Source organism: Cryptomeria japonica, chromosome 5, assembly GCF_030272615.1.
Source record: "Cryptomeria japonica chromosome 5, Sugi_1.0, whole genome shotgun sequence".
In the NCBI taxonomy this organism is placed as follows: domain Eukaryota; kingdom Viridiplantae; phylum Streptophyta; class Pinopsida; order Cupressales; family Cupressaceae; genus Cryptomeria; species Cryptomeria japonica.
This window is the reverse complement of record NC_081409.1, coordinates 824,784,969-824,801,678: the sequence shown is the minus strand read 5'-3', so window position 1 is coordinate 824,801,678 and position 16,710 is coordinate 824,784,969.

Here is a 16,710-nt window from a genome sequence, read left to right as displayed (position 1 = left end):
ACATTTGCACTTCCAACAATTTTCTGCAATATCTTATTAAAACATCTATATGCCTTGCTCTTAGATGAATAACCAAAAAAATATTCCTTCATCACTTCTAGGATCAAATTTCCCAATATACTCATCTCTTCTAATATAGCATTTACTTCCAAATATTTTGAAATATTTAAGAGTAGGAGTATTACCAAACCATAGTTCATGAGGGGTCTTACTGGTTTCACCTTTGATATGAACTCTGTTGAATGCGTAAACTGTTGTGTTCACTGCTTCTCTCCAATATATATGAGGTAGGTTTTCTTTTGATATCATGCTTCTAGCTTCTTCCAAGATGGTTATATTTTTCCTTTCCACAACTCCATTCTACTGGGGTGTCTGGGGTGTTGATAATTGTCTTCTGATCCCATTCACTTCACATAATGTATTAAATTCCTTAGATGTGAATTCACCTCCTTGATTTGATCTCAAACATTTTATTTTCTTGTCAGTTTCATTCTCTGCCATCACCTTGAATAGTTTGAATCTCCAAAATCCTTCTGATTTCTCCTTGTGAAAAGTAAACCAACACATTCTAGAATAGTCATCAATGATTAGCACAAAATACCTATCTCCTTGTATACTCCTAGTTCTTGTTGGACCACATAAATCAGTATGAATTAAATCAAGAACATTGTTAGATTTCTCTAGAATACTTTTAAAATTTTCTCTTACTTGCTTTCCAAATTGACATTCCTTACATACTAGATTGTGATGTTTAACAATCTTAGGTAAATCTCTTACTGCCTTAGTTGTACTAATTTTCACAATGCAATCAAAATTTACATGACAAAGTCTCTTATGCCATAACCAACTTTCATCAATATGTACAATCAAACATTATTTCTCATTGTTATTCAAGTGAAAGATATTACCTCTGGTTTGATTACCGGTTATAATTTCCAAACTACTTCTGTTTAAGATTTTGTATTTACCATTCTTGAATTGTAACTGAAATCGTTTCTCAACTAATTGACCCACACTCAAAAGATTATGCTTCAAACCTTCAACATAGTAAACATTATTAGTATTGTGCTTACCATCAAACGATATAGTTCCTTTTCCTTTGACCATACAAGCTTTATCATCTCCAAATCTTACTAGATCTTCATTGTATTTCTGAAAGGTTAAGAATTCTCTTATCACTAGTCATGTGATGTGAAAATCGTGAATCAATAATCCATTCATCCTTATCTTCAATTTTAGCTACCAGGGCCTGCTCTACTGGTTGAACATTAGGTGTTGGTTGATCTTCTCTTATAGCAACAAAAGCCCATCCATTGTCTGACGTATCTTCATTAGAATCATTAGTAACTCCTTCATTAGCATAATAACAAGATTTGTCTTTGTTCTTCTTAAACTTGTATCTCTGATAATCAGGGTTAGGCTTATATGTTCTTTTAGCTTCTTCTCTCAATCTTTCATGTCTATTAGGATACCTAGAATCCATATGATCAATTTTATTGTAGTTAAAACATTTAAAGGGTGCTTTACCTTCATACTTACTTCCAACTGGACCTTTAGGCATTTTCCTTGCAAATAGTGCTTCAAGTTCTTCCAATTCTTCATTTTCTCTCCTACTTTCTTCAAGTTCTCTTGGATAAAAGGCTTTCCAATTAGATTTATCAAATGATGATGATGAGGTAGATGATGATGCCTTGAAAGCTAAATCTATCTTTATAGTAGCAACAAGACCAAATTCCTCAATTTCAAAAGCTTAAAGTATTCCAACCAAAGTGTCTCTAGATAATGATGCATTAGGTATTGTTCTCAATTTATTTATAGCAGTAACTTTTATTTTATATGCCGGTGCAAAAAATCTTAAAACTTTAGAGACAATCTCATCTTTACATAAGGTTCCTCCACAACATTGTATACCTAAAACAATTTCATTTACTCTTTCCATAAAAGCAGAAATTCTTTCATCTTCTTCCATTTTTAGATTTTCATACCTGACCCAGAAGCATTCAAGTTTTGAAATTTTGACTATGGAATCTCCTTCATTCAATGTTTCCAATTTGTCCCAAATAGCTTTAGCAATAGATCTGTTTGATAATCCCATGATTTGTTGATCTTACAATGTGCTCAAAAGTGCTTCTCTTGCTTTACAATCATTTCCCTCATCTTTAGCCAAGGTAGGTGGATTAGGTTGACCTTGAGTAGGGGTAGTATAACCATTCTTTATGACATCCCATATATCCTTTCCAATGCAATTCAAATGTGTCTCCATCCTGATCTTCCATATGCCATAGTTGGTTCCATCAAGTTTAGGACTGTCCTTCCTAAAATAGTTAGAAGACATTGGATCTTCTCAAGTCATTAAACTTCTATAAATAGAGGACTAGGCTCTGATACCAATTGTTAGGTCCCAGAGACAACTAAGAGGGGGGGTAAATCAGTTGTCTAATAAATTTAAACCAAAATTAACTTAACCAAAGCTTAATTTTAAATGCTGGTAAACCAAACTTTATGCTGGTAGACAATTTTATCAGTTAATTGCAGTACCGATAAAGATTAATGCGTGAAATAGAAAGACAATAAAATCCACAACACATAACATAAGTATTTGTACATTTTAACCCTGTAAGAGGAAAAATCATGGTGGGAAGACTTACCCATAATCAGATGATACTACTGTAGATAGTATGTGTGTACAATATGGAGTCTTCCCATGCAGAAAGGCTAGCTTCCTAGAGCTCAGTGATCAATCACAAATGGGAGTCACACTAGCTACAATTGGATGGTTAAATCCAATGATAATGTACTGCTTAACATAGCATCTGTATATGTTGGATTCAATGTCGGTTAAGCTCTAATATGCCTTCTTCAAACCTTCCTTCAATCTTCAAATGATGTATGCGTGTATAGCTTGCTTATTTTTGCATATACCTTGTTACAATCCTATATCAATTTTTTTTTTATATATCTCATAAAATCAGATCTTACATTTATACCATAACCTAAGACTAACTGAGTAGGTCAGCAAACTAAAGATATTACAATAAAATCAATTAGAAATAAATTAATATGCGATGTATCATGTCGGCTCAATGCATTTACAATAATAATAAATCATCTTCATAATGTGTCATGTTGATCTGGAATAGACATGCTTGCCGATGCATAACCTGGACCTATTTGCCGGTAACATCAAATATGCAAACCCGAATAGATCAATAACCAAATTGCCAAAACCAAGTGATCAATTAATATCTTCGACATAACCAGGTAGTTTCGAAGTCATTCCAATTGCCGGTGAATAATATAAGCTGGCGGTGAACCAAATACCGGTGACTGTACATAAGTCACTGACTTGCCGGTGAACATAACCAAAGATCTCCAAGTGCTGATAAGTGTTGACAAGTGTTAACAAGTGTTGACATCAATGACAAAACCATATCAACATATCCAAAATACCAACAATGTACACCCTATGATTTGTTCTCATGAGTTGCTAAGAATTTTCATTCTTGATAGGTTTTGAAAGTATGGTACCATATTTTAGGACTAGACTAAAAGACATTTCACACAATTGTGTTGGCTTTTCCTCTAAATATGCTACACAAAGTTGGAATTCACTCTATCTAATCTTGGTGGAAGGATTACCAATTGCATCATGACACCACCATATGCAATTATAAGTCATGTTTAGGTTATCATTGGATCTCTTCACACCTTCCCACAATCCCTTCTCAATTTACAATCACATATATAGTTTTGGTTAATAAAAGTAGGATAGGACCGTACCATTACATATCTGCATAGCAACACTTGGAGAACATGTGGGATGCATAGCCAACAAAAAAAAACCCCATTAACATAGATCAAAACCCTAACAAAGCAACCCGAAAGCCAACAAAGAAATTAGAAAGCCCACATAAATAGAAAGGCCAAAAAATAGAAAGCTAGCACAACCACCCATGAAGGGCACAAAGAGATGGCCAACTACATGGGGGAATTTTTATCCTACCATTCTTCACATAAAATTAACACTTTATCAGAGAATGACACCTTTTTGTAGGACCCATTTCCAGAGCTCGAAGACATCAAGGGAGAATTAGGGGTGGCTTTAACAAGGGACTCCATGGGGTCTAAGCCTACAATTAGGGCCTCAATCCTTTTTTGTTACTTCTCACTTTTCATATTCAAATTGGCCTATATGGGTTGGATAGCCTATAAAGAATCATTATGCATGTTGCCCACATTCCTGCAGGCCAAAATGGCCTGCTCAATTTTCAATTTAAGGGCCTCCTATGAGTATTGAATTTATTCCACCTCCATTTTAGTCAAAGTCATCTTGACCTTAACATCCATGTCTTCCTCTCGTTCACATTGTCCCACTTTTCTTTAAGGCCAATAAATTCATTAGCAAACCAGCAAACTATATCATCATCAATATCCTCAAGCTAAGTATTATCCCTAGCTTCAACCTCCATAACCACTTCCAAGCTGTTAATTTTTGATATTGCCACATTCATCTACCATAAAAGACACTTCAATAAATATTCATGTCTCTATACATCATCATGAATGTCCTTCACAATCTTGTTGAGGATTGTAATTGGCTACTAGGGGCTTGTTGGAATTTTGATACTGTTTTGCATGACCAGTAAATGGTATGGTTGTGATTGTTGGCAACATTATCTCCTTATCTTTATAGTCCATCGATAGAGAAGTAAACCGGAAAGAAGAGAAGTCGACCAGGAAACTAGCAAGAAGAGAAGTAGACCGGTAAATAGTAAGAAGATCGGGTAGCGATGAGTAAATCGATGCAGAAGAGGTCCACCAGCTAAACAAAGAACAGACTGGTATACAAGAGGAAATCAGCTAGATAGATTTTGATTGGTATACTAGAAGAATCGATAATTGCCACAATGACAAAGTTTAGTTACATCTAGCTATATCGGGAGTCTTCTGCAATCAACCGACATTTTTATCGGCATGTTCGAGTAGATTGATAGAGAATCTTGCATGATCTCAGAGGCATAATTTAAGGCCTAATAATGTAATTTTGAAAGGTATGTTTAGGAGAAAAATTTGGCAATAGGCTAAAGGGTCTATAAATACACATATCTCATTCTTCAGATAGTTGTTGCCAAATTGAATGAAGATAATGTGATAGTGAACACAAGGGGAGTTTAAGAGACTACAGAGTCGAATGATAGATGACTTGTAGAGTGAAGTTTCAGAGAGTGGTGACTTAGGTGACAAAGAACCGATAGTGTGATTGAAAGATTAGAAAATTAGCAGAGGAAGGGTTCATAGTGCATTTAGAAATCAAAGTTGTGTAGAACAGACACAACTGATGCAGATCTAGTGTGAATCTTCAGTGTGATCTGATCAAGCTAGTGAGTAGTAGTTTTAGTAGATCATTCATCTATTGGTTTCTAGCAACTACAACTTAAATCCCTCAACTGGGTGGACTTTAACACGTCCCATTATAAAAATCCCTTAACTGGGTGACATCTTGATTGATGTTCTAAGTCCTTTAACCAAGCTACCTTTAACAAGAAAAAGGCACTAACTGACCTTGCTCAAAATCCCTTAACAAGGTGGCACTTGACGGTGTCTTTTTAATCTCCTAACAAGGATGGCTCTAAACCAGGCGCACTCCAAAAGAGTAAAAATTTTGTGTGTTAAGATTCTTAAAGATACTGAGAGGGGGTAAGGGGGGGTGAATCAGTATCTTGCGGTTAATATATTTTCTGACCTTATTAAATAAATTGCATTCCAAAATAGTGTACTGGTAAACAAGAATTAATGCAGTAAATATGAACAATAAACACAATATGAAAAGTACACCATAACATGAGATTTTTAAAGAGGAAACCCGATGTGGGAAAAACCTTTGTGGGATTTGTGACCCACAATATTCACTCACTAGCCAATGAATGAATACTACTTACAATAGGGGCCTACACATGCAGGAAGGCCAACTACCTAAAGCTCACAACTTAATTACAAACAGAAGTCTCACTGACTTACAAAATGGATTATGCAAATCCAATATAATGTACTACTTTAGTTCAGCATCTTCTATGCTAGGTTTGGTACCAGTTTAAGCTCTTACAACAACCATAAACCTTAGCCCAAAATCTGCCTTAATATTCGCTCATTATATCCATCTATCATGTATATCCTCTCTACAAAATGATCTACAAGATCTCATACTTATATATGAGTCTTATTACAATATGCCATGTCAGCTTACAAGAAGATATTACAAATAAATATAATATACAATAAATAAAATCCTATCGGCCAGGGTGTTAGTAATCATCTTTGTCGCTACTGGTAAACTATATGCCGGTGTAGGGTCTGTCGGTGTCGGTGCCTGCTAGTGCCATAGGATTGCAAGGTTGCCATCAATGACAATACCTTCAATCACCTACAATTTATCATTAGAGTGTGCAATGCTAATATTATGAGTTCCTACTCACATAATGGTTTTATCCCTATTAGGTTTTCACATGATAAATTTGTGCACGTCACAGTGTCTCTTTTCATGTATGCTTTATTTTTTGCAATAAATGTTTACATTGTTAAATGGTAAATTAGTTCAAACTTAAAAGAAAAAGCTTCAATTGGTTAAAATCAGTAAAGTGTTCATTCAACCCTCCCCTCTCAACACCGGTTGGAACTAATAGGGCTTGGTATTAGCAGAGGGGGGGGGGAGTGGTTTATGGGAGAGGTCAAGGGTTAATATCTTCATTAATATTGGTTCTAGGGGATCGATTCGAGCCCATCATTTCAGAAGAATCTGATTCATTATAGGAAATAGAGTCAAAATCCAAGTCCTCAATGATTTCTACATCCTTGTGTTCCTCAATCTAGTGTTCCTCAATAAGGTCTTTTCTAGAGGCAACAATGGGTTTGAATTTAGCCATGCACATACCATTTTTTCTAGTAAGCATTTTAAAATTCTGATGACACATTTCAGCAAAGTTGGATGGGGTGACAATAAGATCAACATATAAGTTGGGATCATAGGTGGACCCAATTTCAATATTGGGGATCCCACCCTAGGGGGTTTAGGCTAGATGAAAATTATATAGGCTATAAATAAGACCCTGATGAAGGGGGGGGTTTCCCTTGACAATATCCTTGGAAATAGATTGAGACAAGGAAGATATGATATAGCAAGGAAAGTTCATTCTTACCCCTTGGCATAGGTGGTTCAATATAGGTAAGAGAAAAAGTTGAAATCTCCTCTTTCTCCCATCCAAGATGAAAAATATCATGAGGAGAAGGCCAAACTCCTTCTAGATACTATTGACTCTAAAATTTACCTTGAAAGAAGACAACCTTAAGGGAACTTTAGTGATGGGGGACCTATTATGCATAACTCATTGAATGACCTCTGGGTTTGAGAAGTTGGCTCTTCCTTATGGTTTGGGGGAAAGGGAAAGAAGAAACTTGAAGCAAAATGATCTAAACTACTTAGGCGATGCGCCAAAGCATTAACAACATATAAAACCTAGAAACATACAATTTTAAAGCCCATTCAACAATTTATATATCTGAACAGAACCACAATTAAGACACAATTAAGATCCCTTTGCAACATAAAGAAATATTAATCATGCATCCACCAGATAACAAGTGAAAAACATAGTTTAATCAACATAGTCTTAGATATATAATTTTTAAGTCATTAAAATTATAGGAAAAGCACAAAAAACTATCAAAGCATACTGAAAAGAGGAATCACAAAGGCTGCAGGAACAATTTGATTATCTTTTCCTCAGAAACCACAACAACTAAAAGGCTGAAATTCTATCTAAGAAAAATTAATCATTCTTTTTCAAAGTTCTAAAACCCTAAAATAGGGAAAATCAAAGCATAAATAGAACCCTCAGCTCTGCTAACAGTTCAAAACATCTGCCATCCATGCACAACCACTTCTGAAGTAGAAAAACTCTACCGTGGCATCCCAAGAGAACATACCCAGCAAAATTGTCTTTGGGGTTGTTACTCCCAGCCTATTGTGGTGATCCTCGTACCTACCTAGACATAAAATATTTTTTTCTGACTGCAGCCTGGCAGACAACTCACCATCAAGAACAAGCGGCAGCTCTGGAGACCTCCACAAAAGGGCATTCAAACAGAAATAAAATTGGTAGTGCAGAGACGCCATGTGTCCCTATCGTTACAAGGTGCAGGGTGGGGTCCAACATAAATACCAAGTCATTAAAGTCAATCTACTTGGCAACCCTACATTCCTCCAAAACTTGAACATAAAACATGAGCCATCAAGGGCAACGCTGAGATGACACTTGACCCATACGCTAAGCGTAGCTGGAAAGTAAAAAGGGAAAAAGACACCCCAATCAAAATTCAGCCCATGGACTTCAACCTTGAAATAATGTGAACATTTCTTGGCAACTAAAAAGTGGAATTCTACCTACAAAATGCAAGAACCCAAAATTGCTTGTTCGGAGACTAGACTTCATGCCAAGACAGGGCAGAGTAGATCAAAGACCTGCTGCAATGAAGACCAATCTTCCTCGGAGGGCAATACTTGTGCTTCCAGATTATTATAATGCTGATCCAAGAAGATAATTTCATCGAAGGGAAAGCCTACTAGTTCATCATGGACCAATTTCAAGAGCACGTAGAGCTGAGCTAGGGGGTGCAGGAGATATTTAACCTCTTCAACTAAGATAGGATCATTCAAGTGCTAGATAAAAGTCTTGTCCTACTACAAATATTCAATTTGATTCAATACCTATAGCTCCCAGTACAGAACCATCCATTGTTTGATATCTGGGACAGAGATCTACAATGGCTCAAGCACCGCTGATGCATGCATAATAACTCTATGGTGGTTGATGAAAACATTCATCTTCTTGATCAATTGTCAGTGTTTTTCTATTCCCTTCTCTCTCAATTATTCATCTTGGGCTATATACAACATTTGAATTAGGTCCTAAGCCATGGGGACCTTGAAACCAAGGATGACCAATAGAGTTGTGAATGAGGTCTCCTGCCTCAACATAGAGAGATTGTGCTTCTCTAATGAATCTTAACACGGGCTGCAAAGAGGGGTTGTATTTCTTGATTCTTTCCCAATGGGAAACATATAACTCCACCATAATTGTTGAAAAGTCCTAAGAAACCTATATAGGGGGAGGAATGGATAGCAACCGCGAGAATTCCTTAATCTTTGTTGTTACTTCTTGTTGCAGCTCCTTGCATTTGTCTTGCTCAATGACCGCCTAGATTTCTAGAGCGAGGAAACTGTCACTTCCATCTTGCACAAATTGTTGGAGCTACGATGTATGATTCCGCTCCTATTGCAGCAAAGCCTCCACGTCTAGAAATTCCCTCTTGAACTGGTCTAGACTATTCTCTCTTTCATGCAACTCTGGTTCAATTCTTGCTTTCTCCTTTGAAAGTGTAACCTGTGCATCACTCAATTGTTGAGCGTATTCCTCTTTTAGATGGATTTCTTCACGTAGTTGTGCTTGCACTTGGGTGGAATCTCTAGAAGCTTGTCTTAGCTACTAGATCTCTTGGTCTTTCTCCTACAATTATTTTAAGGCTACATTTCTTGTAGTCTCCTAGCCCTTCAACTGCGAACTTACATTATTAAGGGTAGATTCTAACTTTCCTTTCTCTAAATTAGCCTATGTCAATAAACCTTGTAGGCGAGTGATCTCTCCGCTCTAAGCCTTTTCCTTTTTTCTCTGTTGGGTCAGGGATTCTTGGAGATTTGCATTCTCCACTTGTATTTTCTCTAGGTGACGACTCTTTTTGATGAAGTCTGAAGACACAACTTTTGAAGTTTCTTCCATCATTTCAACCTTGTCAAACATTGTAGCATTTAGGAGATTGATGCTAATAGCATGCAAAGTGTAATCATTGGGTCTTATTTGAGATTCAGGATTATCAACCGTGGGGAACATGTTTGCAAAGAAGTGAAAATCTTTTTCTTCCCTGGAGTGTGTCTGTAGGTATGGACGTGTTGGATAGGTACCCTCCTTTTCTTTTTGTTTCCCTTTTCTGCCAATGCAGACAGTCTTGGAATAGGCAACTTGCTGCTGAAAATCATCTAGGTTATCAATACCCTGGCCTGCAAATGATATGCCATGGGGAACCGCAAAGGGGAACTGGGAAATAGGCCCACCAAAAGTGGTCTGAATAGGATGAGCAAGGGCTGATGGAGAAAACAATGGGATGAAAGGAGAGGCTCCTAAAGGAAAAGGACTAGTGGATACTACCCCAATAATTGGAGGAGTGGACTCTCCAAAACCAAGCCTACGTGAGATGAAGGTTGCTTCATACATGTGCATGGAAAAAATTGCATGGTTAAAAGTGGGGGTCGCAAAAGGAATGGAGGTCTACATAAATGCATCTTGGGGATCAACCAACATCTCGACGGGTGCTAATGTAAGGGTAGTGGGGATCTAGGTTTGCATTGTGACAAGAGGGACACCGGAAGAAAAAATCCAAGGAGAAGAAAAAGGCAAAGAAGGGCATACTTGAACCATGGGAGTCACCAACCACTGAGAAACTGAGGGGACCCCTAGGGATTGAGGAGGTGAATACTTCTTGGTAGAACTTGGATACTATTTTTTTCTAGGAGGGGAGTCATGCGTCTACTTCTTAGCTTGTCTTTTATCGGCCTGGGAGTGGGGCTTGCGAGCGGAATTGGCTAGGGGAAGGAGAATATGAGTCTCTAGATCTTTCTCTTCAATACTTATAACCTCCACATCATATCGCTTGGCCACCTTGGGAGATGATTCCCCATGTGAGCATCTATCACCTATGTCTTCATCATATTTATTAAGCTAACGCCATTCAAGCTTGAAGTTCTCGTCCAAGGGGGCATTCCCGATATTAGCTCTTGGTTGATTTACTTCCTTCTAATAGATCCAAAAATCTTCCGTCTTCTTTATGAGCCAAGAATCTAAAGTCATGAGTTCCAGAATCACCCAAGGAACAGGCTTCACAGGGTTATACCTCTGCAAGACTAAATAAAAACTCAACCATGGGGGGTGCTAGAGGACAAGAAAATCATCAAGACACACATACAAATTTGGGTTGTCAACCTTAGGGTTTGTGTGCCCCTCCCACCAACTCTGTGGCTCATGCTTTACTGCATTTTTCTTCCTACTAAGGCATCCATCAGGGTCATAGCTCTAGGAATCATCAATCACTACCAACCCAAGTTGTACTAAACTGGATGTCAAGACTTCTTCTGTGATATTCCTCTGAACTAGAATGATTGGACCAATTGCCTTGTGGTCTTTATTAATAGAGGTATCGAGCTTTCCTGCCCCAATGGCCCTCTCAATCCTCACTGGTTGTCACATGATCTCTAGGGAAAGGGTTCTCTCAGTCACATAGATGGGCAATCAGAATGGTTCCTTAGAGAAACCATGCACTCGGATGAAAGAAAAATCACAGCCTATAAATCAGTTGCAAGGAGGGTGCTCATTTTGCATCCAGTTCATCAGGACTTGAGAGAAATGGGCCAGTGGTTTCTTAGGGATTGAACCAAAATCCTTAAGCATGGGAGTCAAGAAGCAGTCAAAAAACTGGTATGCATCAAAGGACGCTAGTAAAAGGAGTGTCCAAGCCAACACTGACATCTTATTTCCTGATTCATCATAGGTAGCCAATCGCATATGTTGGCTGAAAAAATCCTCATTCTGGTGCAAGAGAATATGAACCAATACTGAGGCAAACCTAAACCACCGTAGCTACTGAAACTCTAACAATTGGTTCACCATGGCACTAGCTATAAAAACTAAGAAGCCGAAATGAAAAGACTCCCTCTGCTTTCTGCATTTGAAAAGAAATTCCATCATCACGGCCATGATGTCCTGATCAATCTCATGAATGCATAGCCATGGGAGAGTAGATGAGATGTCTTTGAGGTCCTCATGTTTTAGGTCACTATAGGACAAAGGGAGCTTTGGGAGCCCGAAAGATAGACTCTAATTGAGCATACTGTGGAAAAAAGATAAAGAATCTCTTTTGAAACCCCAGAATTCCCTCATAGTGTTCTTGAAGAATACTTCTATCCCTTCAAAAATGAGACAACACATCATAGCCCTAATGGCTTCTAGGGAGATCACTATTCTAAAAAATGAGCCACTGATCGAACAGGAGGTGAGGTCAAAAACTTTGGCACATACAAACATGAGCTTTGGGCATTATGGAACCAAATGGACCACAAATTGAGGCACGCCACTACTCCAAAAATGAGACACCATTGATTGTGGTTCCACCCTATGGTAGAGTATTCTATTGCATGGAACCTCCCTGAGGCTCTTGGCTTGCTTGCAGATTTCAGGCTTGAAGATATTCTTGAAAGAATCTAGCACGACAGAAGTAGTGTGAGTGACCATCTTCAACTTAACCTTAGTTCTTGGGTATTCTATCTTGGGGGAATAGCATGTGACAAGTAGGAAAGTTCCCCAAAAACATTTACCCACAGTCCCCCTAGAGGAGAGCCTAAGGATGTAGCTTTGACTTCTATTTTTGACTTGAGAGCTTTGCTCAACCAACTTTTTGAAAGAAAACTTGACACTTTGGTTACAAAAAGACCAATAAGATGAAAAAATTGGGCAACCTTATGCCATTAATGCACTGCATACCTAGATTGTTGTGAAAGGGAACACTTAATGGTGAGTGTCCATTTACACGTATGCCAACACATTGTGTAGTTGAAATTAACTCTAACGAGGATGAGCATCACCATCCTTTCTTCCCAAGAGAGCACTAATTTAACTTGTCATTGATTGAAGCCACTTTAGATGAAAATATCATTTGGATGGATCTTCTCCTTTACAAAGAAAATTGACATACAATGGGGCTCACCCAAGCTAAGACAGTCCTACAGAAGTCGATTCTTTAAACGTGATGTACCTACACATACGCGTGGTGTTTTCTTGCATCAACTCCTACTTCAAGGTACCGAGCAGGACATCGCCAACTCTAAATCAAGACTCCCTTCCTTGTGCAACTTAAAGAAGAATAACAAGAGCTTTGGAATTCAAGACAATTGGCGACTCAACCATTTGTCACCTTGAGCCGAAAATATATTATTGTCATGTATCTGTGAAGTGTGTACCTATTTTACCTATAGCTGCAACACAAAACACTCAATAAATCATTACAAGCAATGGTTAGAAAATTAATCAATGAAAGATAAAATCATAGCTAATCGATCTATTGCCTCCTAGTAAATGCGAGTATGAATTTTGCTCTCAGATCTAGTTATGCAAATTCTAGTGACTTGAATACACTTAAATGGAGGATTTAAATGATGAATATGTATGATCTAGATGAGATATATGATTCTATGATATTGCTATGAAATAAGCTAAGATTTAAGCTAAAATTGAATATGATAATATTGCTAAAATGATAAACTAGAAACTAGATGCCTATAGTAACAATGCATATGATGAAAATTTAGATGTATTCAAGATCAATCAATCGAGGACCCTTTGAACTCCAAAATGGGGTCTATTTATAAGATTTCCAAGGCCAGGGATGATGTGGCAGGAATCAACAGTCAAGATTAAGTCTGAAGATATCAATTGTTAAATTGGAGGTCATTGGAGAAGAGGTTAGATTAAAGGGAACAATTGGTGGTTGGAAGGAAAAGGGGTTGGTTGAAAGGGGACAATATCATCTCCATGGTGACAAGTGTCAAGAAGCTTCTAGAATAGGTTGGATAAAAGAGAACAATTTCATTGCCATGGTGACAAGTGTCAAGAGGCTTCTAGAAGAGGTTGGATGAAAGGGGACAATGTCATCTCCATGGTGACAAGTGTCAAGAAGCTTCTAGAAGAGGTTAGATGAAAGGTGACAATGTCATCTCCATGGTGACAAGTGTCAAGAAGCTTCTAGAAGAGGTTGGATGAAAGGGGACAATGTCATCTCCATGGTGACAAGTGTCAAGAAGCTTCTAGAAGAGGTTAGATGAAAGGGAACACTTAGTGACAAGTGTCACAAATCTTTTCTCATGAGAGGGAGAAGTGTCCAAGGAAAGGGGACATGGTGGTTACGATGTGCAAGCTAGGATGGGGTTAGGCAAACATGGGGTTAGATGGAATGGTTTAGGTTAAGGAGTGGTAGAAGTTAGGAGAATTTTAATTTAAAAATTCAAATAATAGGAAAAAGCTAATTAATTTCAACAACTCATGAATTTGATTTGTTTTAATTAATTAAATAATTTTAGAAGAAATGAATTTGGTGGGGGGAATCAATTAATTTGAATTAATTAATCAAAGGAGATTATTGAAATGAACCTATTAAATAAATCCTTAGATTTATTAATAGGTAGATGAAAGGGGAGAATTTAATCAAATTGCTAATGAATTCAATTAAATTAGGAAGGGGGATTAATTAAATAATTGCTTATTCAATTAATTATCTTCAAACCATTTTTAGGTGTATACAGTTATAAATATGTCTTTTCAGACATTCTTTTGCATAGTGTTAACCTCAATGACAAAGTTTCTTCAAAAGATGGAGACTCCTATTAGACTTGTCAGCAGCAAAGCACAAGTCACTTTCCTTGGAAACATTTCTGACCGGAGGCTGCAGATGATGATATGGAAGAAAAAGCCCTTGATAATTGCCACTATAAAATGGGTGCTCGATGAGGATTTCGTTGATAATGTAGACCAATACAGTGTAAACACAAACATTTGTTCATGCTTTGTGGCATCACTGCTTGACTCCCGTGTGGCTAGGCTACTGAGCTCATAGCTCACCAAGGTGCCCTTTTCTTAGGATTATCTTGGCATGCTGGAAGATGTGGTGGCATACCATGTTCCCTTCAGGGATCTCCCTTTGTCATCTGATCTATGGTGCTTTATTACTTTTGGCGAAGAAGTAACTTGGAACCTACTTATTAGCTGTCTAAGGACGATGACGTTGTCCAGCCATTGGTTCTGCATGGAGCTTACTGTAGAGTTTCTCCTATGGGTCCATATGATAGTCCCTATCCCAGATGGTACTCAATGGTATTCTGATTTTATGGACTACATCTTCCCATGGGTCTTAATGCCACACATACAACTGAATCTTGTCATTATCTCCATGGTTGGGATGCCTCATGGCGATCATGGCCCTGAATGGTCAAAGGGAGAGGACACTTCAGATGATAGTGAGGATCCAAAATTTTAAATGGAGGACAATAAAGATGGGGAGGATCAATGAGAAAGTGGTAGCTCGGCTTTTCCTTCTTTGTCTTATTTCTTTTTGTAAAAAGGATTGAAGGTCCACCTATGAATTGTAAAAGAAAACAAAATATCCATAATATGATGGTTTTTTCCTTTTTCTTAATCATGGCATATCTTGTAATTTCATTTTCTTGGTTTGAGAGATATGACTAGGAATAATTTAAAAAAATAAAGCATACAAAAGCATTATTTACATTGTGTATATTAAAAGAGGAAAAACTTAATGAAATGGCTTGAGGTGGAACTCATTGACTGAGATTCAGAGAGAGACACCATGCATATCCTCAAGGTTGAAATAATTGAAACCCTTGCAATTTGTGATGCAGAAAGGCCCCTCCCACAAGCCATCGAACTTGGAATGTTGACCGGGCTTGGCCACTCTTTCATTAAATTTTAACACAAGGTCACCTAGTCTGAAAACCGGATTGGAACTCTTCTTGCTATCAAACCACCTCTTGATGGTTTGTTGCTGGCTTTGGTGAGAGGCAAAAGTTGTTTCTTTGGCTTCTTCTAGTTTTGTAATCTCTACCAACCTCATGTCCATTACACCAATTTCTTCTACTTCAATGGACTTGAGTAGCTGTAGGGCTGGAATTTCTAGGGAGATGGGAAACAATGTGTCCTTACTATATACCAACTTGTATGGGCAGTTTTTTAGGACCTTCTTGGGTGTTATTTGATCCTCCCACAAAGTCTTCCTCAAGTATTGGTGCCATTCCCTCTTGTATTCTGAGCGTATCCTTTTGATGAGTCTAATAAGATTCTTACTAGTGGATTCAGCGAGCCCGTTTCCTTGTGGGTAGTAGTTAGAGGAGGTTTAGAGATAGATACCTTTGTTGAGGAAAAATTGGGTGATTCACAAACCAGTGAATTCTCACGCATTGTCTAAGATGATGGTCTTCAGCAGACCATATCGGCACACTGGATCCTCTAGGAATGCCAACACCTCACTTTCTAATGAATTCTTTAAGGGTATGCCTTCTATTTGGTGAAATAATCAGTAGTGGTCAAGATCCACTTGTGTCCAACCAAGTTAGGGGGATTGATAATTCCTATAAAGTCGAGTCCCCATTGGGAAAAAGGCTCTTCCACCATTATAGGTCTTAGTGGCATTGCTGCCTTTTTACTTTTGCCAGTGTAATACTGGCATTCCTTGCATTCTCTCACCAAAGTGTGAACATCTTTGAACATGGAAGGCCAAAAATATCCGGCATGGGTAATTTTGATGATGGTCTTTTGTGCTGAAAAGTGACCTCCTGATGAGCCATAGTGGAATTCATGTAGGAGTTTGTTAGCCTAGCATTGATCTATGTAGTGGAGTAGGACCCCATCAAAATTCATTTTTCAAAGTATGCCATCCACCAAGCGGAAGCCGCTATTCTAAAGTCTATAGAATCCATTCTTCTCAGGAGGGAAACCTTCAGGGAAATTCCCCATTCTCATGAAATGCTTATAGGCCTCCATCCAA